Here is a 25,378-nt window from a genome sequence, read left to right on the forward strand (position 1 = left end):
AATCGGATTGCCCAATATAAGGTCTTCTCCACCGTGGACCTCAAGTCCGCCTATCACCAGCTCCCCATCCGCCCAAGTGATCGCAAGTACACAGCCTTCGAGGCACATGGGCGACTATACCACTTCCTAAGGGTCCCATTTGGCGTCACAAACGGGGTCTCGGTCTTCCAACGGGAGATGGACCGAATGGTTGATCAACACGGGTTACAGGCCACGTTCCCGTATCTCGACAACGTAACCATCTGCGGCCACGATCAGCAGGACCACGACGCCAACCTCCAAAAATTCCTCCAGACCGCAAACGCCTTGAACCTCACATACAACGAGGACAAGTGCGTGTTTAGCACAAACCGGCTGGCCATCCTGGGATACGTAGTGCGCAATGGGATAATAGGCCCCAACCCCGAACGCATGCGCCCCCTTATGGAATTTCCCCTTCCCCACTGCTCCAAAGCCCTGAAACGATGCCTGGGTTTTTTTTCATATTACGCCCAGTGGGTCCCCCAGTATGCAGACAAGGCCCGCCCACTAATACAGACTACTACCTTCCCCCTGTCGACAGAGGCTCGCCAGGCCTTCAGCCGCATCAAAGTGGATATCGCAAAGGCCACTATGCGCGCCATCGACGAGTCCCTCCCCTTCCAGGTCGAGAGCGACGCCTCCGATGTAGCTCTAGCGGCCACCCTTAACCAAGCAGGCAGACCCGTGGCCTTCTTCTCCCGAACCCTCCACGCTTCAGAAATCCGCCACTCCTCAGTGGAAAAGGAAGCCCAAGCCATAGTGGAAGCTGTGCGACATTGGAGGCATTACCTGGCCGGCAGGAGATTCACTCTCCTCACGGACCAACGGTCGGTAGCCTTCATGTTCGATAATGCACAGCGGGGCAAAATTAAGAACGACAAGATCTTAAGGTGGAGGATCGAGCTCTCCACCTTCAACTATGAGATCATGTACCGTCCCGGAAAGCTGAACGAGCTGTCCGATGCCCTATCCCGCGGCACATGTGCCAACGCACAAATTAACCGCCTCCAAACCCTCCACGAGGACCTCTGCCACCCGGGGGTCACTCGGTTCTACCACTTTATAAAGTCCCGCAACCTCCCCTACTCTGTGGAGGAGGTCCGTACAGTCACAAGGAACTGCCACATCTGCGCAGAGTGCAAACCGCATTTTTTCAGGCCGGATGGTGCACACCTGATCAAGGCTTCCCGTCCCTTTGAACGCCTTAGACTGGATTTCAAAGGGCCCCTCCCCTCCACCGACCGCAACATATATTTCCTGAACGTGGTGGACGAGTACTCCCGTTTCCCCTTCGCCATCCCCTGCCCTGATATGACAGCGGCCACAGTCATTAAAGCCCTTAACACCATATTCACACTGTTCGGTTGCCCCGCATACGTCCACAGCGACAGGGGGTCCTCCTTTATGAATGACGAGCTGCTCCACTTCCTGCTCAGTAACGGTATAGCCTCGAGCAGGACGACCAGCTACAACCCCCGGGGGAACGGGCAAGTAGAGAGGGAGAACGGCACGGTCTGGAAGACCGTCCTACTGGCCCTACGGTCCAGGGACCTCCCAGTTTCCCGGTGGCAGGAGGTCCTCCCGGACGCTCTCCACTCCATCCGGTCGCTACTGTGTACTAGCACTAACCAAACGCCTCATGAGCGCCTCCTTGTCTTCCCCAGGAAGTCCTCCTCTGGAACGTCGCTGCCGACCTGGCTGGCGGTCCCAGGACCCATCCTGCTCCGAAAACATGTGCGGGCGCACAAGTCGGACCCGTTGGTCGAGAGGGTTCGCCTCCTCCACGCGAACCCGCAGTACGCTTACGTGGAGTACCCCGACGGCCGACAGGACACAGTCTCCCTGCGAGATCTGGCGCCCGCCGGCAACACGCACACCCCCCCGACACCAATCACCCCCTCCCTGCCACCGGCGTACCCCGCGAGCGCCCCCTTCCCGGGGGGATCGGTCCTCCTCCCAGGTCCGACCAGAAGTGAAGCGGAAGCAGAAACCGTAAGGCTCCCGGAGACGACAACACGGGAACAAGCACCACCACCGGGGCCGAGGCGATCGACGAGGATGACCAGACCGCCCGACCGACTCGTGGCATCGATGTAATACTACTATATTGTGGACTGTAACGAGAACGTTTTCCTTTTTCCATCTTTTACTGTAAATAGTTCAAAACAAAAAAAAAACCTCTGTACATGTTGTGATGACATGCAAAAGTTTCCCTCCCAGGACCAGTCTTGTAAACCCTTACCACCATACGAAGCACCACCCCGCCGGGTTCATTTTTAACAAGGGGTGAATGTGGTAGTATGCATTAGGGGTCATGTGGGACTGTGAAGCCGTGATGTCATTGGCTGACAGATCCCGGGTCCTGGTTGGCTGTTGACCTCTAGCTCCGCCCTGAAGGCGGAGTATAAGAACCAGGAGTTCTCCCCCGCAGGCCAGTCTGCTACTGAACTGCGGGGAACAAGTCACGCTTAATAAAGCCTCATCGACTTCATCTCTATTCGTCTCTCGTGAGTCTTTGTGCGCTACACACTACACCTAGCTAGACACTAGAGGGAACACCAGAGACATGACACACAGACAGTCAACCAATAGGTCAGTAAGATAGGACACAACCAATGGGCATTCACGATACACACAAAGGTGACACTACCACAGGGGGGCATTACACCAACCCATATATAAGGACACTGCACACATGATCTTCCTCTTTCCAGTGGAGACACTCAGTGTGTACACAGGGTTGATTTGAAACACATCACTCCCACCACGTGGATTGTATCAGACTGGTTCATCAGCCTGAGTAGCTACAGCAGGATTAACAGTAGCGTTGAATCCAAGTAGGAGAATTGTTAATAGTTTAATAAAAGTGTTAAAGATATCTCCAGGTCTGAACCTTCCTTTGTCAGAGTGCACATCAAGGAAGCAGATTATGCTACATCAAGAGCATAACAAAACATGCGCTGCCTTGCTACTGGCCTGGACTTCCAGTGCAACCTCCAGGGCCTAACCCTGAAATTTGGCGGGCCCCTACCACCCCTTACTGTTTGCAGTCTCACGACCCTTAAGGTCGACCCACCTTCCCTGTTTGTGACCCTCACCTCAGATTGCAAACCCGTCACCACCAGGCGCAGACGGTACAGTGCCCAGGACAGGACCTTCATCAGGTCCAAGGTCCACCGGCTGCTGCGGGAGGGGATCATTGAGGCCAGCAACAGCCCCTGGAGAGCCCAAGTGGTAGTGGTGAAAACTGGGGAGAAAAACAGGATGGTCGTTGACTACAGTCAGACTATCAATCGGTACACGCAGCTCGACGCGTACCCCCTCCCACGCATATCTGATATGGTCAATCAGATTGCACAGTACCGGGTCTTCTCGACAGTGGACCTGAAATCTGCCTACCACCAGCTCCCCATTCGCAAGGCGGACAGCCAGTACACCGCGTTTCAAGCGGACAGCCGCCTTTACCACTTCCTTAGGGTTCCCTTCGTCGTCACTAACGGGGTCTCGGTCTTCCAAAGGGAGATGGACCGAATGGTTGACCGGTATGGACTGCGGGCCACTTTCCCGTACCTGGATAATGTCACCATCTGCGGCCACGACCAGCAGGACCACGACGCTAACCTTTCCAAATTCCTCCACACCGCCAAACTCCTCAACCTAGCCTACAACAAGGAGAAGTGCGTGTTCAGCATGAACTGATTAGCCATCCTCGGCTATGTAGTTCAGAACGGAGTTCTAGGGCTCGATCCCGATTGCATGCGCCCCCTCATGGAACTCCCCCTTCCCCACTGCCCCAAGGCCCTCAAACGATGCCTGGGGTTCTTCTTGTACTACGCCCAATGGGTCCCTAACTATGCGGACAAGGCCCGCCCACTCATCCACTCCACCGTTTTCCCACTGACGGCCGAGGCTCACCAGGCCTTCAACCCCATCAAGGTCGACATCGCCAAGGCCGCGATGCACGCAGTCGACGAGATGCTCCCTTTCCAGGTCAAGAGCGATGCATCAGACGTCGCTCTGGCCGCCACCCTCAACCAGGCAGGCAGGCCCGTGGCATTTTTTCCTGCACCACGCCTCCGAAATTCAGCACTAGTCTGTCGAAAAGGACGCCCAAGCTATCGTTGAAGCTGTGCGGCATTGGAGGCATTACCTGGCCGGCAGGAAATTCACTCTCCTCACTGACCAACGGTCAGTTGCCTTCATGTTTAACACCACACAGCGGGGTAAGATCAAAAATGATAAGATCTTGAGGTGGAGGATCGAGCTCTCCACTTACAATTACGGGATTGTGTATCGCCCCGGTAAGCTCAACTAGCCCCCCGATGCCCTATCCCGAGGTACATGTGCCAGCGCAGGAGTGGACCGACTCCGGACCCTGCATGACGATCTCTGTCACCCAGGGATCACCCGCTTTTATCATTTCATAAAGGCCCGCAATCTGCCCTTCAATCGAGGAAGTCAGGCTTATCACCAGAGACTGCCAGGTCTGCACGGAGTGTAAACCGCACTTCTACCAGCCAGACCGTGCGTGCCTGGTGAAGGCCTCCCGCCCCTGTGAACACCTCAGCGTGGACTTCAAAGGGCCCCTCCTCTCCACCGACTGCAAAACGTACTTTCTTAATGTGGTCGACGAATATTCCAGATTCCCCTTCGCCATCCCATGCCCCGATATGACGTCTGCCACCGTCATCAAAGCCCTCAACGCCATCTTCGCTCTGTTCGGTTTCCCCGCCTACGTCCACAGCGACCGGGGATCCTCATTTATGAGCGATGAGCTGCGCCAGTACCTACCTGCTCAACAGGGCCATTGCCTCGAGCAGGACGACCAGCTACAACCCCCGGGGAAACAGGCAGGTGGAGCGGGAGAATGGGACGGTCTGGAAGTCCGTCCAGCTGGCCCTATGGTCCAGAAATCTCCCGGCCTCCCGCTGGCAGGAGGTCCTCCCCGACGCCCTCCACTCCATTCGGTTGCTCCTGTGTACTGCGACTAACGAAACTCCCCATGAACGTCTCTTTGCCTTCCCCAGGAAGTCCACCTCTGGGGTTTCACTCCCAACATGGCTGGCAGCTCCAGGACTCGTTCTCCTCTGCAAGCACGTGAGGCTCCTCAAGGCGGACCCATTGGTTGAGAGGGTACAGCTACTCCACGCGACCCCGCAGTACGCCTACGTAGCGTATCCCGATGGCTGCCAAGACGCAGTCTCCCTCAGGGACCTGGCGCCAGCTGGGTCCCCACAACCCCCCCCCCCCCCGCTGCCCCGGCACCACCCTCCCTCCCCCCAGTGCACCCCACCACAGCCCCCGCTCCAGGATGATCCGTCCTCCCCATGGTCCCACCCGGGGATGAAGATGAGGTCGACACGCTCCCGGAGTCACCGATGACCGAACCGACGCCTGCATCACCACCAGAACTGCGGCACTCGCAACGACGGATCAAGGCGCCCAATTGTCTAAATGTGTAAACTCTTTCTAAAATTTTAAACAACCTGTATGTAAATAGTTTTCCACCCCCCCCGCTGGGCTCTTTTTTAACAGAGGGTGAATGTGGTAGTCACCACTGTTGTATTGTATATACTGCATATGAGGGTATTACGGTAAGGCCCCTGTACTACAGGTACGGGGGTAGATCTCTGCCTGCTGGCTACGCCCAGTAGGTGGAGTATAAATGTGTGTGCTCTCCGAGCTGCAGCCATTTCGGCAGCAGCTGCGGGAGGCTCCACATCTCTGCGTAATAAAGCCTCAATTACTCTCTACTCTCATCTCTTGGTAATTGATAGTGCATCAGGCCCAGATGAGCAGATTATTTGGGGTGGAAGACAGGTGTGCAAAATGTGCGGGAGGACCAGCGAACCATGTCCACATGTTCTGGGCATGTCCGAAACTTAGGGGATTTTGGCAGGGGTTTGCAGATGTCATGTCCACGGTGTTAAAAACAAGGGTGGCGCTGAGTCCAGAGGTGGCGATTTTCAGGGTGTCGGAAGACCCGGGAATCCAGGAGGCGAAAGAGGCAGACGTTCTGGCCTTTGCTTCCCTGGTAGCCCGGAGACGGATACTATTAGCTTGAAGGGACTCAAAGCCCCCGAAGTCGGAGACCTGGCTATCGGATATGGCTAGCTTTCTCTGTTTGGAGAAAATCAAGTTCGCTTTGAGAGGGTCAGTGTTAGGGTTCGCCCGAAGGTGGCAACCGTTCGTCGACTTCGCGGAAAATTAATCGTCAGCAGAAGAGGGGGGTTTCACTGAGAGTAGGGGGTTAATAAAGGTGGGACCTGTAAGGAAGGGAGAAGGCTTTTGCACTATGTTTATAGTTTCATGTACATTGTATATTTTGTTGTAGTTACAATACCAAAAATGCCTCAATAAAATATTTATTAAAAAAAAAAACACTTATGTGTAAAAGAAAACAATCTGACTTTAAAATCGGAATTAAATTGCACCCACAGACTCTGATCCAATTTTCCTCCACTCTCTAACCCCACTTCACTTGGGCACCTTACTCAGTCTCACCTCTTTGTGTGTAATGTCATGAAAGATTAACAAGCCCTATTATTCTTTAAAACATCAAGCCAGAACACCTGTTCTTTAAAAGTAGGAGTGAGTATTTCTCTTGCCTGATGTAGTCATCCCCTGCTCTCTAACTCCATCAGCTGAAGACCTGAAGCTTTAATCTGCCGTTTGTAATCAGAGCTCAAATAATACTACAAACCCACGCCTGAATTTTCAGTCTGGAGTCAGGAACCCAACATTGGGGCCATTTTGTATGTCCAACCTCTGCATTGTGTCAGCACCAGTCTGGCAGTGCGATTTACAGTGAAAAAGGCCCTAACTGGCTTGAAGGTGACTGTTATAACCTGCACACCACCCACAGGATGGGAGAAATCACTATCCCCGTGGGTCTTGCCGAATATGGGCTCCCCTGCGAAGGGGGCGGGGTGCCCAAATCCTTCATGTTCAAGTTTAGTGTGAAGCCGGCCAGACATGGAACCGACAGTTCAGACACAGCTGGGACCTGATGTATATTGTAAATACTTTTGCATTGCAATAAAAAACTTTCTTTCTACCTACTTGGTCCAGATTCATTTGTGGTCTACAAAACACTTTTTAAAAATTCTTTAACGAGATTTGGGTATTGTTGGCAGGGCTGGCATTTGCTGCCCATCCCTAATTTCCCTTGAACTGAGTGGCTTGCTTGGCCACTTCAGAGGGCAGTGGAGAGTCGAGCACAATCCTGTGAGTCTGGAGTCACATGTGTAAAGATGGCAGATTTTCTTCCCTAAAGAACACCGGGGAACCAGATAGGTTTTGACGACAATCAATGTCACCATTCCAGATATTATTTAATGAATTTAAATTTCACCAACTGCTAAGGTGGGACTTGAACCCCTGTTCCCAGAGCAATAGCTTGGGCCTCTGGATTACCACTGTGCCACCATCTCCCCCAGCACTCAGAAGGATGGCAGGCACAGGGAGGAGGCAGAAACTCATTCTAGAGATTGATTTTAAAAGGCAAACAGCAACCATTACTCGGCTTGCCATTGCCTCAAGGCAGAGAGCAGGCAGGAGAATAAATAATAAAATTAAATTAAAAAATAGAGGGCCCGCAGTTTCATGGTCCCAAACGCTCACCCCGCAAATATTCAAGCTGATCTGCTCAAGTGATAGCAATTTTGAGCTAATTGAGCCCATCAGTTTGAATATCCTTTTCTTATACAAGATGTTCCATCAGTGGCGAGAATCAATAATGGCTCCTCACTGTGCTCCTGACAGCTGTGCATGAACATGTCCCAGATCATTTGTTTTTCCCATTGTTAACTTTGAAAATTTGATTATGTCCCTCTGCAGACTGTTAACAGACTATTTATTGACCTGACCAGCAAGTTAATTGGAGGCTTGTGAGTTGTCAGCTCCTCCCTTCAAAAATTCCACTAGATCAAACAAGTGTTGGAAGATTGAGTTTCAGAGCACCCCGCGCTCCTGACCTTGCTCCCATGTTCGATTGAAACCCCTGCCCCAAACGGCAAATGTAGGCAATTAAAATCCCTCTTTCCAATATTCCCCTATTGCAAAAACAAATTACTGTGGGAGCCAGAAATCCAAAATTAACACAGAAAATGCTGGAAATAGTTGAGCAGAACAGGCAGCACTGTAGCACAGTGGCTAGCACTGTTGCTTCACAATGCCAGAGTCCCAGATTTGATTCCTGGCTTGGGTCTGTCTGTGTGCAGTCTGCACTATCTCCCCGTGTCTGCGTGTGTTTCCTCCGGGTGCTCCGGTTTCCTCTCACATGTCCTGAAAGACGTGCTGTCCGGTAACTTGGACATTCTGACTTCTCCCTCGGTGTACCCGAACAGGCGCGAAGTGTGGCGACTAGGGGTGTTTCGCAGTATTCCATTGTAGTGTTAATGTAAGCCTACTTGTGACAATAAATATTATTATTAAACATCATTGGAGTGAAACAGAGTTAATGCTCCAGGCCGGTGACCTCTTGGTCTTTCTATTAAAGTTACATTTCAAAAGGTTACAACGTTCACTCTGCCCTGCGCATTATTCCCCAACCATTTGCCGCCATTTAAAAAGACATTTTTTTCTAATGTTGCTCACTCATTTAAATTGATGTCGTCGACATACTTTCCTGAATAAATAACATACCAAATGAATCTTGTCCATACAAGTTAATAATATTTTATCAAGACTTCCTCAATCATTTTTGTTTATGATTATAGAGCTTGAATCTTTACGTGCAGCTCATCCTCTTAATACGAAGGATCTATCTATTTCTGCCTCACCGTTAAAGTTTGTATGTGCTTTTGCCTAGATGAATGCGAGCCAATAACTGTAAGAAAGAGGCTCCAGCAATAAATGGTAACAAAAGACACACACATTGCTGATTTTCACAGTCCGTTCTTTAATTGTTTGAAAAACAACTCGAATGGTGCGTCACGATAACACATTTCAGCTGAAACACTGAAAAATACATATGTATGTTGTGGTTCCGTTGAACAGATATTAACCATTTCATATCAAGAAGCATTTTCTTTGACATATTTGTATGTGTTGTGTCAAGGAGTGATTCCTTATTAAAAGGCGTTTTCCTGAAAGCCAATTTCAAGGAGGTTTCTAAGAGGAACTTGTGGTGGTATTTCATGGTTGTTTTGTTCCCTGTGGGGAATTGGCTGGATCCTGTTCAGTGCCTCCCTGCATTGGCACAACAGAGGGGTTCATACCTGTGGTCCAGTTCAGCGGGAGCAGTGATGTTACATCCCACTCCAACGTTACAAAGTGCCAGCCCATGGTTTCACACTTCCCGACAGGCTGTGCCATCATGGACAATCACTCAGGGCGAAAGAAGGAAAACGCGAATCAGTGCTAACTACAGATGTTTCACAGAGTGATGATTTCAGGGGTTCTGGTACAGTTCAGCAGCATGTCAACATGACAGATGAACATAAGAAACAAAACCTGGACTCCCCTGTTCTGTTGTGACATGATTATGACCCAATAGCTCTTCTAGCATTGATAGTGAATCTAGTGCCAATTGTTATAAAATTGTATTTTCTCAGTGGAATTTTGAACAACTGGAATTAATCAATGAACAATGAGTTCAAACACTAAATAATGGGCATTCTTGACGACAACCAACCAAATCAATATTTTCCACAATTTTCTGCACACAAAGTATATATACAGCAGAGTTTCAAATATTGCTCTCTCTGTTGGCAATTAATTGCTCATAGACGAGGTATAAAAAAACAGTTACTCCAATGATTGAGGGGAAAGAAATGGGTTTAACAGGTTGGCATTACAGAACTTTAGTACTGCTGAAAAAAAGAGATGTCTTGTGACGTCAATGTTTTTTTGTCTTGCTCTTATCAGGACTGTTCACAAGAATGTCTATGGTAAAGGGAATAACAATTTATATTTCATGAGAAGAGTGTGCTGATTGGTGGCAAGTGGACTCTGATTCGTGCGGGCGTTGCCATGGAGAATGCACTAGGAAATGGTTAACTGCTAAGCTTTTCTTCAAATTCTAACCAGATAGGCCGATTCTGATTGACCAAAGCATTGCCATGGGGAATGTACCAGGGATGGCTACCCACAAAGCGTTTGTTTAGTAGAAAATGGTGCAATGTGTGGACAGGTTCCTTCTGACTATAAAGGACAGTGACCTGTGTATGAATATATGTAGCTTCTTGCATGCTGAGTGTGTAATTGTACGTCTGACTGACTGATCTTAGATTGGTTTTCTATGTAATTCTTTAGAACAGTCAGGATTGTTTAGTGAATGTTGTTCAATCACCGAATTACATCTAATGTTGGACATTATGGCCGAGATTTTCTGCCCCCCCTGCCCCAACGTGTTTTACAATGGTGGGTCACCATTGACCAGCGGCAAGGTCTTTAGCTCCTGCTAAAGTCACTGGCCATTTGTGTTTCTCACTAGCCATGCTGCCGTGGGAACCGTGGTGGGGGTTATCTTTGGTGCAACATGAAGACCCCGTCAGCAGACAAGGCCAGAAAATCCTGGCCTATGTTTTGAGCTTTGCAAGTACGGGCTGATTGGACAGTCAGTCTTTTGCCAGTTGGGAACAGCCAAAGGGATGTGCTGTTTGATATGATCCATCAGCTGTTGGGGCATACGACCTACGTAGTCAGCATTGCACTGACAATGAGATTCATAGTTTGCATTACTCATTTACATGATAGTGTTATGAGTCCAGAACAGAACCCCAGTTTTTATTAAGATCATGCATTATAACCACACTATTTGCATTTGGTAAAACTGAGGAAATGTTATTGCAACATAGGAGTGATAACACTGACCAGTAGATAGCTTTTATATTAAAACAAACTTTAATTTTGAACACAGAATTAAGCACATTATCAAAAAATAAATAGTTTTACAGTTAACATTTACAGCATCGTAACATGTTTCCTGAAACCTGCCTCTACATTCCAATTAAGCAACCCAGATATTTTAAATTACACTTGCGTATAAAGTTAACAACCAGGTTTTACTTGCTTATCTTGGTGCAGTCCTTGGAGAGGGAAACCTTTTTTAGGACAAAGCTGAAAACCTTCTGCTCAGTTTAAAGTCCAGGAAAAACCTCCTTTGTCCAGACCGACCTGATCCCTCCCATTAACTACACTAACTGCACTCAAGGCACACAACATTCCTTTGTCTCTTGTTACAATATCTGTTTAGCCAGGCACAAACTATTCCAACATTGCATTAGCTCTCTATCTGCAAACAGGTAAAATGGCTTTTAATATCGATTAGCAAAACACTCCCTCTGCAAAAATCACTGATTACCTCACTTTTAGTCACAGCTCCAGCAGACATATTGTCTGAAAGCATTTTAAGCTAGGTTTTAGTAATATTACTGCAAAAATACAAACTATAAAATATGCCCATTTCTTATATTCAACACAATGGGCAGAATATCTTTGTGGCTTGACAGAAGTAGGATGACTTTGATGTGCCCTATTTCAGCATTAAACTTGTGTGGTTAGCAAATGGCTTGGACACTTATTTATGAGGTTGCCGTTAAGGCCAATCCTATAGCACATGGAACTGTAGGAATCCCAATGCTTGTATTGGCCAATGAAGGTAGGCTTGCGGTAGACAGTAATGGAGAACCCACTGGCAGATTTTTCAAATAGCACATTGAGGAAGGGAAGCTCATTTGACTGCTCCATTTGAAAGGTGAATTTGAGGGCATGATGGAGTCCATTAGGTTTCTGACCAAGTGTTCCACATACACGATGAAGGATTTCTTCACCTTTGTCAAGACCGTACAGGGCTTGCATAGTGATAGCAAATTTGTACCCATGTGTGGGTTTGACATTGCTAGCCTATTCCCCAATGTGCCGCTCAAGGAAGCCATAGACATTTGCACCACATCACTATATCATGGTGAACTGGATACATCACCATTGTCTGAATCCCTATTTATTGAACTTATGAATTCAGCAATTCATGAAGTTGAGTTCACTTTTTACGACACCATGTATGCCCAAGTAGAAGGTATTGCCATGGACACCCCCTGGGCTCAGTTTTCACAAATATTTCTGTTGGCATCCACGAGAAATGCATCTTTAATGGAATGACACCTAACCTCCTACCTCTTGCATACGTCCAATATGTAGATGCTACATTTGTCTCGAAACTGCACGTAAAAACTTCCTTACACACCTTAATGGGCTCCTTCCTGCACTCAAATTCATCTTTGATATGGAACAGTCAAATGAGTGCTAGTTGAGAAATCTGCCAATGGATTCTCTATTACTGTCTACTGCAAGCCTACCTACACTGTCAATATACACGTTAGAATTCCAACAGATCCACCCACTATAGATTATACTATATGAACTTCATTAATAAGGCCCAAGCCCTTTTCTCACTGTGTAAGCTTGATGCTGAAGTTGGACACATCAAAGTGATCCTGCAGGATAATGACACTTTGGTCATATCAATGCTCACGGTACATCACACAAACTTATAAATGGGTCTAAAGCCTTCTTGTTCAGTCCTGAAAAGTGCTCAATCAACCTTTGCTTATCCCGGAAGGGCGAGGTATCTCAAATATTTGAGCAACAGTTGAAACTAGCTCTTTTGTGCTGTCACTATTGTTACGGCTCCTGGGCTAGTGCATGGTCAATTCATGCCCCACCAGACCTGGAGTCGCAACACAATTGAAATGAACAAATAATTCATGGAAAACACCCAAAGCTTTTGGCCCTTGGCTGCCCAATAACTACAGTCTTGTAAGTTTAAACACAACTACTTTTTATTAATAACAATAACTATAATTAAATATGCAGCAACTCCAACTGATTAACTATTATATAATTCCTAACCCCCTCCAACTTTAAATTGCCCAACCCTCAACACGGACACAAGACAAACACAGAGGGGAAAAGAAGGGTGTAAAATAATGACAAAAGTAAAAGGATAAGAGTCATTGTTTCAGATGGACTTCTGCCAGTACACCTTTCTTCAATCTAGGTTTTCATTGCGAGGTTTCTGTTTTCCGTCTGTAATGGTTTTAACTGTAAATTCGTTCAGGTCTCAAAAACGTCTCTGCAGGTTCAGAACACAACAGCAGGCAGCATTTCTGGAGAAATAGAGAGAGAGAACTTTCCTCCGTTCTCTGAAGACCATCACGTGGCAGCACAGTAGCAGGGGCAGCACAGTGGTTAGCACAGTTGCTTCACAGCTCTCGGGTCTCAGGGTCAATTTTTGGCTTGGGTCACTGTCTGTGCGGAGTCTGCACATTCTCCCCGTGTCTGTGTGGGTTTCCTTCAGACGCTCCGATTTCCTCCCACAGTCCAAAGATGTACAGGTTAGGTGGATTGGCCATGATAAATTGCCTTTGTGTCCAAAAAAGGTTGGCAGGGGTTAATGGTTTATGGAGTTACGGGAATAGGGTGGGCTTAAGTGGGGTGCTTTTTCCAAGGGCCGGTTTAGACTCGATGGGCCGAATGGCCTCTTTCTGCACTGTAATTTCTATCTATTCTATCTATCCCACTCGGGTAGTACCCTGTCGCCAGGCAGAATATGGCCTTTTGCCAATTCATTGGCCCCGAGCCAACCAATCGAACCAAATCCCTTAAATCTCTTGAGTGCCAAAAGGTCTGAGTTCTTCTGTCCAAAAGCTAAACTCCAATAGCACAGTGTACCATTTTGTAACTTTCAAGCTCCTCACTTCCTCTTCTCGACTTAAAGGTCTCTGTCAATTAAATATCGATGGATCAGAATGAAAATAAAAGGAATGAGAAATAAGGGAAACAACAAGAAAGGCCCTTACACTGCAATAGCAACACAAGTGGTATTTTCTACTAACAGGATTATGCCGTCTAGCTAAAAAGACATTCTGGCTGTGTTAGGAAAGAAAAGATTGTTTTAAGGGATTTATATTTGTATTGGTAAACATTAGAAGTAAGGTATAATTTTAAATGAGTTTAATTTAATGTTTCTGTGCCTGGAAGGGTAAAACCTATAGTTAAATTCATGCTGGACAAAGGTGTTTGTGTAGGAGTTGGTTTCAATTCTAACTGTATTTCTATTGGGCTTAGCGAGGGCTACGGCGCGAGAGTAAATAGAAGTAGCAGTCGTTGCTTAGCAACTGGGGACCTTTTATGATAGGAAGGCTTTTAAGTTTTAGTTTAGCTGGAACTCTTGCAGTTGAAGATAGTCCATCGGGAAGTGAACAACTCTCAACTCTCCCAGGAGAAACTGGACAGGACAAGGGAGTTGCAGAGAGGAAGACATGCCAAAGAACCAGAAATAGTTCAGATAACCAGGGAAAAGGACAGAAAGATTATCTTAAGAAGACTGAAGTTAAGAGAACAAAGAACAAGTTATTGTTCATGAGATTTCAAGGGGAGAGGTAAACAAAGTTTTCTGACTTAAATAAACTGCTGCAGTAACCAGAACTAAAGTAAGCAAAGCAGGTTTCAGAGGTAAATCAAATGTTTGATGCTATTTTTAATAGAGCCTGGGAATCAAGAGTTAAAGCAATTGTGAATAATTTGGACAGAAAAATCCTAAAGGGGGTGTTGAAAATCCAGGATACTGGATTAATTGTTGCCATTGGAGTGGAAGCTTTGTTTAAATGAGTCATTTGGAAAACCTGGACTGGATTTCAGAATGCAACTGGTTCATGGAGAACAGTGATTTCAAAGAAGATTTTAAAGCACACTTTCTGGGAGTGGAATTTGGAAACTCTCTTGTGGCAATCACCTGGGGGGATTCTGAGGAGAAATCAGACATTCACTTGAGGTTCAGAGTGGACAGTGTATTTGACCACAGCCATCTTCTGTGTATAAAGGGCTGTTGTGTTACTGAGACCATCGTAGCATAAGATATACTGTGCAATTCGGGTTAATCTTAAAATCTGTGTGTTAAGATAAGGGGAGTAAAAGAAGATTGTATCATAATCCTATCTTTTCATTATTAATAAGCATTTGTTTCTTGTTGTTAAAACTAATTAGAAGTTTTGTGACTCTTTTCCTCCACATTTTATTAAAAAAGGTTATGGAGCGGAATTCTCCAGTCCGCCAGCCGTGTTTTCCTGGGCAGCTCGCTCTCACCGTCAGTGGGGTTCACCGTTCCCACTACCTGCCAATGGGATTTACCATTGTGGCCACCCTACATTGCTGGGAAACCTGTGGGCGTGGTTCATTGCCAGCGCAATGGAGAATCCCGTTGGCAGAGAATCCCACTGATGGTCTTTTGAGCCAGGGTTCCATTCTGGAATCATACCATCCAGTTATAACATCAGCTGGGATTGTAACACCTATCAGACAAATAAGTAATGTGCAAACCCTTTTAATGAATTTTAGTGTCGGTGTTATACTTGGCTGAATGACTGGTGGATCGTATCAAACAGCACATTCCTTCAGTGTTCCCAACAGGCAAACTACTGACTATATCCAACCATCCATCAACTTAAGTCGAGAAAAAAGCAGTATGAAGATGATTTCTTGAGGTATGGTTCTGTCAATTATGCCAATGCAAATAAGGATGCAAAACCCCATGTGTGTTATATGCAAGGCAGTACTGGCAAATGGGGGGAGGAGTTTCAGATTTTGAAAGAGAAGTGGCGGGTGAAAAATTCCTTTGGAGTTTAAGATCCCAGAGTCAGTTATTAACTTAGAGCCGACTCCAAATTAAAAATGCTGCTGCAGCTGACCTGTAATTCCACATTAAAAGCATGGCAAAAGCCCCTGAGGTTGTCAGCATTCTGATGTAACATCTCCCAGGAGTATCCAGTGCTGAGTAAAATGCGCACTTTGTTTCTAATGCCCTTCACGACCACCTACATGTGCGAGGTTGGATTTTCTGTTTTCATAAAGATATAAGATGGCACAAAGGATCTGGCTGAAGTCTGCAGCTGATATGCGCATCGCCCTCTACTCCTTTGAACCTGATTTAGGTGAGATCGTGAGGGCCAAGCAGGCTTCTCTTTTTCATTAAACATAAGCAAATGTGGTGTGGGTTGGGACGGTCGGCCGGCATGGATCCCGAACGTTGGCTGGTTAGCAAAAGTGGGTCCCGAGGAAAAAAATGCTTTATTTAATTTAAATCTTTATTGTCACAAGTAGGCTTACATTAACACCGCAATGAAGTTACTGTGAAAAGCCTCTAGTCGCCACATTCCGGCGCCTGTTCGGGTACACGGAGGGAGAATTCAGAATGTCCAAATTACCTAGCTGCTAGTCTTTTGGGACTTGTGGGAGGAAACCAGAGCACTCGGAGGAAACCCACGCAGACACAGGGAGAACGTGCAGACTCCGCACAGACAGTGACCCAAGCTAGGAATCGAACCTGGGACCCTGTCACTGTGAAGCAACCGTGCTAACCGCTGTGCAACCGTGCTGCCCTTTAGAGATTACAAGAAATACTTCTCTGGAAAAACGCAAAAAATGTTGAGCAAAATGGGAAAAAAATGACTTGGAGGCACAAGGAGTTGGAAATGAAACATCTTGAATGCAGTTCTTCTACTGCAGCAGCAGAGATACTGAGAGAGGGAAATCCAGTTAATGGGGGCAAAGTGACAGGAAACCTGGTGATCACTGGCAAATATTGAGAGACGTTGTAGTGTTCGTACATAAGGTCAGAGGGGGAGAGGAAATCATGACGGATGTGGTGTTGTGGGAATGTGTGGGTGCATGTGTGCAAGGTCCATGTCACTGCAGAGGGGCTCTGAAGGAGAATACATAAATCAAGTAAGTTGAGGGTATATGGGCTGCCTTCGGAGCTGAGAAAAGTGGGTCCGTAATTAGCCTCTTAAACTTAAATAAAGGTAATTGCAAAGAAATGAAGACAGGGTTGGCTAAAGTGAACGGTGTAAATAGATTAAATGGGAAGATGGTAGAGAAGCAGAGGCAGATATTTAAGGAGATATTGCATAAGATATAGTCCATTAAAGAAGAAAGACATTACCAGAAGGATGGACCATCTGTGGCTAACTAAGAAAGTTAAAGGTGGTGTCAAATTGAAAAATTGCTGCAAAGATTCTTGCTAGGACAAAAGATTGGGAAAGTCTTAGTAAACAGCAAAACATGATTAAAATCACAATAAAGAGGGTAAAATTGGAGAAAACTATGGGCGAAAACTACCAAGAAATATATAAATAGACAGTAAAAGCTTCTACAAGAGTACAAAAAGGTGGCACAATAGTTAGCACTGCTGCCTCATAGGGACCCTGATTCGATTCCGGCCTTGGGTGTCTGCGTGCGCTTTCTCTGGGTAGTCCGGTTTCCTCCCACAATCCAAAGATATGCAGGTTAAGTGGATTGGTCACGCTAAATTGACCCTTAGTGTCCAAAGATTTGCAGGTTAGATGGGATTATGGGGAGAGGGTGGGGGATTGGACCTAGGTAGGGTGGTCTTTCAGTGGATTGGTGCAGACTCGATGGGCCAAATGGCCTGCATTATAGGGATTCTATGACAAAGGAGCAGCCAAAGTGAACACTGGTTCTTAGACTGGATGAGACTGGGAAATTAATGATGGGAAATGAGATTGGGCGTTGAATTCATTGAATCAGCAAATGAAACGACCCAGAAGGAGGCCATTTAGCCTTACGTGCCTATACTGACTTTATTATAGAGCTCTCCAACTTGTTTCATTGTCCTGTTCTTCCCCCATGGTCCTGCTAATTTTCTTCCTTCAAGCGTTTACCCAGTGTCCTTTCAAAAGTTACTATTGCATCTGCTTCCATCTTTTTTTCAGGAAGCACATTCCAGATCACAGTAACTCGCTGTGTCAAAAAAAATGTAACAGATCAGGAATGGGGAAAAATGAAACTTGTCCAAAATGGAGTACCCGGTTCGCATTCACACTGAAATACTGCATATATTATTGAACATGAAGAAGCAGCAAATTAATTGGGGGGGGGGGGGGGGCGGTATGGTTCAGATAACTCTCCTAAATGGCTCAAAATCCCTCCAGAGTTACAGCCATCATGGTTTTGATCCTCTTAGAATTCTGACCTGTGATTCTCGATGGTGCACCCTTGACTGGTGCAAAGCCTGTTTCAACCCACTCAAACCTTTCCTACTTTGGGGAAATAATCTATGCACTATTTTCCTGGTGCAGGGGGTCCTACAGCATGTGTGGCAGGAGACATCTCGCAGGATTCCTGCCCAGTCGTCTTTGAAAACCCATTAGATTTCTACTATTTATGAAGCAACAGTCCATCACATAAAGGGAAAGGCTTCAGCAAATCCGAGTGGCAACTCCAGAGGCGGGGGGTGGGGGGTAATTGTGACCTTGGGCACACTTGGGAACGTTGTAAGCTGCCTGCCTAACTTCAGTGTAAACATGCTGTTGCACAACGCAGCACCGTAGCATTGCGGATAGCACAATTGCTTCACAGATCCAGGGGCCAAGGTTCGATTCCCGGCTTGGGCCACTGTCTGTGCGGAGTCTGCACGTTCTCCCCATGTGTGCGTGTGTTTCCTCCGGGTGCTCTGGTTTCCTCCCACAGTCCAAAGATGTGCAGGTTAGGTGGATTGGCTATGCTGAATTGCCCTTAGTGTCCAAAATTGCCCTTAGTGTTGGGTGGGGTTACTGGGTTATGGGGATAGGGTGGAGGTCTGGGCTTGGGTAGGGTGCTCTTTCCAGTGGCCGGTGCAGACACGGTGGGCCGAATGGCCTTCTTCTGCACTGTAAATTCTATGATTCTATGAACAGAGATGCTTCCGGATTCTTCTTTATTTTCAGGTGTTGACAGAAAGTTCTAACCCACACCAGTATCCGGCAATGCTCAACTTTGTTCGTCTAAACTGTTCCACTTCTTGCTAGGCCCACTAAATTGTCTGCCCTACATTTAGCTGCAGTGTAGATACATCCTGAGGAGGGCGTCAATGTTTTATCAAGCAGGGCCCACAGCAGATGGCACTAGTTGGACTGCCTAAAACGTCACAAATTGTTACTCAGAGTGCAACACTACCACCTGGTGGTGAGAAATTATATTGCATCGATAAACATCCCTCTTTTTGACTGAATAAATGATAAGAAAACAGAAAATGATAAAAGACCATTTGGCCCATTGGGCCATTCTTTCTACCACCCATGTACTGTTGGTTCTATAATAGACTCGACATTCTATTTCCAGCCAATTTTCAACCCATGCTCAAGGTTAACTCCAATTCTGTACATTTACCCTTGCTGCATTACTTGGTGAGATACTTCCATGGCAGATGCTGAGGCAGGTGCAAAGTCACTGGATTAGTAGTCCAGAGGCCTGGCCTAGTGCTCTGGGGACATGGGTTCAAATCCCACAACGATAGTTGGTGGAATTTAAATTCAATTATCACATCCTCAGAGTTGAAAGCTAGTTCCAAAAAGGTAAATGGGGAAGAATGTCAGAAAACCCACTGAATTAAATGTGCAATTCCTGCATCGACATTTCCATATGGGAACCACCATATTTCTGTTTAAGGGGCTGTTTAGCACAGGGCTAAATTGCTGGCTTTGAAAGCAGACCAAGGCAGGCCAGCAGCACGGTTCAATTCCCGTAACAGCCTCCCCGAACAGGCGCCGGAATGTGGCGACGAGGGGCTTTTCACAGTAACTTCATTTGAAGCCTACTTGTGACAATAAGCGATTTTCATTTTCATTTTTTTTCATTTCGAACGGCACTCGATAATCTCAAGCTGATGGTGTCTGTCTAATCCTCAGTACTATCCCTAACAGATCCATTCAGATTATTTTCTTTAATAAGTTGTTGCGTATTGTACTACATTGGCTGTGATGCACAAAGGTCGCATGAGATGCTTGGTGAATACAACTTATTTTTCTTTCTTTACAGCAAAGCACATTAATGCTTAGGATGCTTTTTTTCTTCATTCTTTGATGGGTTTCATTGACGAGGGCAACATTTGTTGCCTCTCCCTAATTGCCCATTCACTGTGTGGTTTGCCAGGACACTTCAGCGGGGCAGTGAAGAGTCTGTAGCTCTGGAATCACAGGTTGGCCAGACCAAGTAAGGATGGAAGCTGTCCTTCCTTGAAAGACATTAGTGAACCAATTTTAATTTTACAACAATCAATGATGGTTCATATTCACCATTACTTAGATTAGCTTTTAGTTCCAGATTTTCTAATTGAATTTAAAGATCACAAGGTTCCATGGTGGGTTTTGAACCCATGTCCTCAGAGCATTAGGTGGATTACTAGTATAATGACTTTAAAATGACACCACTGTTGGCTATGTACAGTATCTCACCAGGTATGACGGCAAAGATAAAGGCCTATTCCTCTTTTTAAAAAAAAAAATATTTATTAAAGTTTTTTAACACAATTTTTCTCCCTTACAAACAATAACCCCCCCCCCCGTAACAAAAAAAACCCGAGAAATCATGCAGAGCAAGATATATACATGGCAAAATGATATATTTACACAGCTTTGTACACTGGCCCTCACCCGTACGTGCCAGTTTCCCCAACCCTTCATGTTATCTCTTGCTCATCCACCCTCCCAGGCAGTCCCCCCTCTCCCCCATCCCCCCCCCCCCCCCCCCCAGGGCGCCCCCCCCCAAGGTTGCTGCTGCTGCTGACCGACCTTCCTCTAACGCTCCGCGAGATAGTCTAGGAACGGTTGCCACCGCCTGTAAAACCCCTGCGCAGACCCTCTCAAGGCGAACTTAATCCTCTCCAACTTTATAAACCCAGCCATATCATTTATCCAGGCCTCCAGGCTGGGGGGCTTCACCTCCTTCCACATTAGCAAGATCCTTCGCCGGGCTACTAGGGACGCAAAGGCCAGAATGCCGGCCTCTTTCGCCTCCTGCACTCCCGGTTCGTCCACTACTCCAAATATTGCTAGCCCCCAGCTTGGCTTGACCCGGACTTTCACCACGTGAGATATTGCTCCCGCCACGCCTCTCCAGAACCCCTCCAGTGCCGGGCATGACCAAATCATATGGACATGGTTCGCCGGGCTCCCTGAGCACCTTCCACATCTGTCCTCTACCCCAAAGAACCTACTCAACCTCGCCCCCGTCAAGTGCGCTCTGTGGACCACCTTAAATTGTATCAGGCTGAGCCTGGCACACGAGGAGGAGGAATTAACCCTACCTAGGGCATCAGCCCACAGACCTTCCTCGATCTCCTCCCCCAGCTCCTCCTCCCATTTACCCTTCAACTCTTCTACCAGCGCTTCCCCCTCTTCTTTCAACTCCTGGTGTATTTCCGACACCTTGCCCTCCCCGCCCCATACACCCGAGGTCACCCTATCTTGAACTTCTTGTGCCGGGAGCAACGGGAATTCCCTCACCTGTCGCCTCACAAAAGCCCTCACCTGCATATATCTAAAGGCATTTCCCGGGGGTAACTTGAACTTCTCCTCCAGTGCCCCTAGGCTCGCAAACGTCCCGTCGATGAACAGGTCTCCCATTCTTCCAATCCCTGCCCGATGCCAGCTCTGGAACCCCCATCCATCTTCCCCGGGACAAACCGGTGGTTACCCCTGATCGGGGACCACACCGATGCTCCCATTGCACCCCGGTGCCGTCTCCACTGGCCCCAGATCCTTAGCATTGCGGCCACCACCAGGCTCGTGGTATACTTTGGCGGCGAGAGCGGCAGCGGTGCCGTCACCAACACCCCCAGGCTCGTTCCTTTACAGGACGCCATCTCCATCCTCTTCCATGCCGCCCCCTCTCCCTCCATAATCCACTTGAGGATCATCGCCACAAGGCCTATTCCTCTTGATGTGTAAGATTAGAGAACTCAGTAAGTTTGTTCTTTTATACTCAATGTTCATATTCTGAGGTGGTAACATTATAAACTTGTAGGTTAGTGACCCAGGAGCGATATCAAGACACCGCCCCAACCTTTTTGCTCGGTTTCTGCCCGATGCCCATAGAATCAGGTGTTAACGATTGTGGTCAGAGAATGCCGGTCCCTTGGGATCAGAAGAGCTTGGTAAGGAACATGCACAGGGACATTAATAGCAGGATTAGGCCATTCAATCCTTTGAGTCTGCTCAATATGATCATGGCTAATCTAGTTGTGTTCCTGTCTTGAGCTGCTGCCAGCAATCTCCAGAAAGGGAGGTTGTAAATAGTAATGGGCTAGCAAGGAGCAACTGAGGGCCTGGAGGCCAACTAGGGACCAATTTTAACATCCAGGTGAATGACAGTCTATATGAAGGAGCTAAACTATGCTGAACTGCAGTCAGTGCAGTACAGTACTGTACCCCATGACCTAGACAGGGCTGGGGAAGTGGAATGTAAGATCTGACCCCATTTATTTCAGATTACAGGAGCATGTGGCAAGTGGTCAACAGCTACATTGCCACATGACAATATGTTGGCATAACCCCCTCTGCACTGACAATATTACTGCTCCAAATTGGACAATGTAGGCCCTGCTCTGTTAATAGCAAGCAATTATGACTGGAACATTTATTTAATACTGAATAGTCAACTATTCTGTGATGTGTTGGGTGTTCTGGATCACAAACAGGTCACCAACACTGGAAGTGGTGCAACTCTATTTTATTATAAGGTTAACTATATTAACATACTTGAACTGTGGGTAAATGCAATACCAGCTTTAACTGTTGACCCTTGCCTAGTCCTAACCAGGTGATGCACTCAGCACATGGTGAATGTCTGTGTTGCAGGATGTGAGCTCTGTGCTCCGAGCTGGCTGCTACTAGAATGAGCGGGAACTTGCCTGTCCCCTGTCTTTATAGTGCGTGTGTTCTCACTGGTGATTGGCTGCAGTGTTGTGTTTGCTGATTGGTCCCACTGCATGTCCATCAGTGTGTGTGTGCGTCTGCACCATGATATACTGGTGTATATTATGACATTCTGTACAAGGTGCTCAATATTAATCTCTATATAGAAAGGCAATCTTTGGTTGTTCCCTGGTAACTTCCAAACATGAAAAGGGTGATTCAAATTCATCTCCATCATTTCAACTTTTCTAGATTAAGTCAAGTCAGACACTGCTAAACTCAAGCACATCCAGCTTCAGCACCTCAGACAAAAGTATCCCAGCTTGAAAGCAAGCTAACTACGAATAATATAGTTAGAATCCGAGTGCAAAGGGGCCAGAGAGGGGGATTGAAACACCCAACGCCTGGCAGAAACCTGATAAGAGGGGACTGAAAGGGGGAGAAGGAGTTAAAATGGAAACTGGGACCTACCTACCTTGCTCCTGCCTAATTTTGTCTGACAGTAATTACATTTTTTTTCTTGAACCCCAGCATGCTGTCAAGAGAAGGCTGTTCCTCGCAGGTCCATTGCTCCCTCCTCCCAAAGAATGTATTACGGCCTTTTGGCACAGTACCTTGGATTCTTTGCCTCAGGAAGGACACAAGGACATGGATGTGCAGAAGAAAGGACCCACAACAGGAAGATCAAACTAAAATACCCTGGATAAGAAGGACCTAATGCGGTACCTGGATGTGGAAACCGCCATCTGACACCACAATCAAGGGCTATATTAAGAACTCTCGCCTCCAAAAGCTTTTCTTTTGTATCTGCGGCACGGTAGCATAGTGGCTAGCACTGTTGCTTAACAGCGACGGGGTCCCAGGTTCGATTTCCGGCTTGGGTTGCTGTCTGTGCGGAGTCTGCATGTTCTCCCCGTGTCTGCGTGGACTTCCTCCGGGTGCTCCGGTTTCCTCCCACATGTCCTGAAAGACATGCTGTTCGGTGAATTGGATATTCTGAATTCTCTCTCAGTGTACCCCAACAGGCACCGGAATGTGGCGACGAGGGGATTTTCACAGTAACTTCATTGCAGTGTTAATGTAAGCCTACTTGTGACACTAATAAAGATTATTATTAAGAAACCCACGCAGACATGGGTAGAAAGTGCAAACTCCACACAGGCAGTCACCTAAGGTCAGGAGCCCTGGGTCCCTGGCGCTGTGAAGCAGCCGTGCTAACCACTGTACCACCGTGCTGATCATTATCTTAGCTGGCCCTTCAAGACTGTTGGGTCAATTTTTACAATGTTGCACATACAATGACTATTTTGAAAATAAGGACTTGTAATTTACATATTTCACTGTATTATACTAAATTTATCAACATGAAGATACTTTCTCTCTTAAATAATCGATTGTTTCAGTGAGCAAACGTCCATTCCATTTGAGGCAGGTTGTCTATGAATGTACCTGAAAACCAGGTGGCATGTAATGTATTTTATGACCACGATTATGACCATGAGAACACTCATTTCGCGGGTGTTGTGGAAAGATAAACAATGATGTTGAATTTTGTCCGCTTTTGCGCTATCCTGGAATTTTCTTGCGCCCCCGCGGGCCTGTGCATGGAACAGATGCAGGGCCAAAACATCATGGAGATGAAAGAGAACGTCAGTTACACCCCAAACAGCTGGCCGTGGGCCCTGTGCCAGGGACCAGGTCCGAGGGATCAAGCATTAAGGGATGGGTGGCTGCAAAAGGAAATGGCAGCTCTCTACAGTAGCTTTCCAACAGATGTTTCGGCCTAGAAGACAAAAACAGAAAATGGTGAGCGATCTCAGCAGGTCTGACAGTATCTGTGGAGAGAGATCAGATCTAATGTTTTGAGTTTGGATGACTCTATAGTCCTTGTTGTTCAACACAATGTCACAATCAATAAAGACCAGCAACCAGTCGCATTACGGCTGACCTCTCAGGCTTGCAGCTGTGACTTTTTTATGCCCATTCCCCGATAGAACACTCTGCAAGGGGCAGCGCAGTGCTGGGGTTGTGACTGGGCTATGCTAATAAGTTGTTGCAATAAATTTGAGCTTTTCATGGCCTGTTCAGGTGGGAGGAATGTATTTTTGTGCCAAACCCCCAACCACCAAATTTGACAAAAACCACAATACAATAAGTGCTTACATATTGCAATCACTGAGTCTGACCAGACAATTAAACCCATTCTATCAGGTTATGTGTGAACCCCAGCTATTACAGCACTCATGTCTGACAGAGCAATACCTCAGATTATTTGAAAGGATACACTTGACTAGTAGAGGACAAACAGGAGGTGGGAGCCTTTTTGTTAATTAAATCTTCTTGTGGTTCATCACCGGGACCTTGTTACAAATGATGAGAGGAAGAACTATTGATGACATAGAAACACAAAAATGTTACAGCACAGAAGGAGGTTGGTCAGCCCATTGTCTTTGCAATCTCTCCTTATGAGCAATTCACTTAGTGACATTCTCTCACCTTCTCTCCGAAACCTTGCACATCCTTCCATTCTGCCCCCACCACACTCACAGGCAGAGCATTTTAGAACTTAACCACCCGCTACATGAAAAAGCTTCTACTCGTGTCTCTTTTGCTTCTTTTATCAATTACTTTAAATCTGTGATCCTCTTGTTCTCGATCCTGTC

General features: G+C 46.8%; 1 long non-coding RNA gene across 2 annotated transcripts in view; it reads left to right on the plus strand.

Moving 5' to 3' along the window:
• The window catches only part of LOC140395107 (uncharacterized), a 47,711-nt gene extending 23,442 nt beyond the window's left edge, over positions 1-24,269 (plus strand). For both annotated transcript variants that reach the window (XR_011936108.1, XR_011936109.1), the window contains exons 2-3: positions 15,364-15,509; positions 23,247-24,269. This is a non-coding gene — a long non-coding RNA (uncharacterized lncRNA). The remainder of the gene's footprint in view (positions 1-15,363; positions 15,510-23,246) is intronic.
• The last annotated feature ends 1,109 nt before the right edge of the window (positions 24,270-25,378 follow it).

This window comes from Scyliorhinus torazame, chromosome 18 (assembly GCF_047496885.1).
Source record: "Scyliorhinus torazame isolate Kashiwa2021f chromosome 18, sScyTor2.1, whole genome shotgun sequence".
Taxonomy (NCBI): domain Eukaryota; kingdom Metazoa; phylum Chordata; class Chondrichthyes; order Carcharhiniformes; family Scyliorhinidae; genus Scyliorhinus; species Scyliorhinus torazame.